General features: G+C 51.6%; 1 pseudogene; it reads left to right on the top strand.

Moving 5' to 3' along the window:
* The first annotated feature begins 259 nt into the window (after window positions 1–259).
* LOC101577184 lies at window positions 260–1,739 on the top strand (annotated as a pseudogene).
* Window positions 1,740–1,989: the final 250 nt, after the last annotated feature.

The raw sequence follows: 1,989 nt of genomic DNA, 5'->3' as shown, positions 1-1,989 counted from the left end.
ATAGAGGGACAAAGATGCTTATACTGAAACCAGAGTAAGCCCAGCTCCTTGGGATCAGAGGCAGTTGTTGGGTGTGGTGGTGAGCTGGAAGGAAGGGTGAGTGTCTGGTGCGGCCTACTATGGATCCCTGTGCTTTGCCTCAGTGGGGAAATTTTCTTTAGTGGGGTCGGGAGGACACGTGGGAGAAGTACAGGTGAAATGATGGAGGTCATTGAAACCTCCAAAGGAGCAAGTGAGACAAAGAAAAACTAAACAGGAAATGGGAGAAGTTCCATTTCTCCAAGCGGTTTTATTATCTACTTCTATTTTGGTAAGTACTCCCAAGTGTCGGCTCGCCTGCCTGCCGCACGCTGCCGCGAGATTTGGGGATGGCGACGTGGGCACGTCTAGGAAGGTCGCACTCATCACCGGAATCACCAGGCAGGTGAGTGGGCGCTGTCCCGGCCTGCGCCCTGCACTGCCTCCCGCGCCCGCCGCGACCCCACCGGCGCTGCGCCCAAGTCCGGGAAGGAGACCGCAGGCGGGGACTGTGCCGCCTGAGCGCTCGCTGAGGACGTCCGGGGACTGGCTGCGCTCACCTGTCCCCAGGTGATCGCAGCCCTTCAGGGATGGTTCCTACTTGGCTGAGCTCCTGCTGGAGCAAGGCTACGAGGTCCATGGATGTGTGCAGCGATGCAGTTTATTTAATACAGATCGACTTGACCATCTGTATAAGAATCCCAGGCCTCACACTGAAGGTAATGTGAAGCTGCACTACGGGGACCTCACTGCCAGCACGTGCCTTGCGAAGATAGTAAGTGAAGTGAAACCCACGGAGATCTACAACCTTGGAGCCCAGAGCCACGCCAAAATTTCCATTGACCTAGCTGAGTAGGCTGCAGGTGTTGACACGGGGTTGGGACTTTGCAGCTTCTGGACGCAGTGAAGGATGCGGCCTTAACAACTCTGTGAAGTTCTACCAGGCCTCCACAAGTGAACTTAATGGGAAGGAGCAAGAAATACCCCAGAAGGAGGGCACTCCTTTCTATCCGAGGTCAGCCTACGGGACAGCAAAACTCTATGCCTGTTGGATTGTGGTGAACTTCCTGGAGGCATATAACCTTTATGCAGTGAATGGCTTTTCAATCATGAGAGTCCCAGAAAAGGAGCTAATTTTGTTACTTGAAAAAATTAGCCGATCAGTAGCTAAGATTTACCTTGGACAACTGGGATGTTTCAGCTTGGGAAATCTGGAGGCCAAACGAGACTGGGGCCATGCCAAGGACTACGTGAAGGCTATGTGGCTGACGCTGCAGAAAGGTGAGCCGGAGGACTTCGTCATTGCCACAGGGGAAGTCCACAGCGTCTGTGAGTTTGTGGAGAAGTCATTCATGCACATTGGCAAAACCATCGTGTGGGAAGGCAAGAATGAAAACGAAGCAGGCAGATGTAAGGAGACCGGCAAAATTCATATGAAGGTGGATCTCAAATACTACCGACCCACTGAAGTGGACTTTCTGCAGGGAGACTGAACCAAAGCCAGGAAGAAGCTGAACTGGAAGCCGCGGATGGCCTTTGATGAGCTGGTGCTGGAGCTGGCTCAGGCGGGCGTGGAGCTCATGGGGGCCAACCACACCACCCGAGTGCAGCGCTCACACTCTCGCCCCTTTGCCCATCGTGCTGAGCCAAAGCCCGCCAAGGTTTGTAGCAGCCGGAACTCTACTGTGCAGGCTTCGCCTTCACACTCTGCTGGCGGATGAAGCCTCCTGTGAGTGGCTTTGTGAATCAAGACGTTTTAATCAGGTACCCACTTTACTTGAAATTACATCACTTGGACAAATTTTGGGGCCTTCAAATTGTTTTTCTCTTTTCTTATTTATTTATTTATTTATTGAGAAATAAATATGAATGAGACAGTTTCACAGCTGATTAATAGGACAGTTTTGATAGTCAATACACTGTACATTGTAATCTTCTTAGTGGTTATCCATAGTACAAGAAGCAGACAGG

Source organism: Octodon degus, unplaced genomic scaffold (genome assembly GCF_000260255.1).
Source record: "Octodon degus isolate 3935 unplaced genomic scaffold, OctDeg1.0 scaffold00062, whole genome shotgun sequence".
In the NCBI taxonomy this organism is placed as follows: Eukaryota; Metazoa; Chordata; class Mammalia; order Rodentia; family Octodontidae; genus Octodon; species Octodon degus.
Note: the sequence above shows the minus strand (reverse complement) of the source record. Positions and strands in the feature narration are given on the sequence as shown.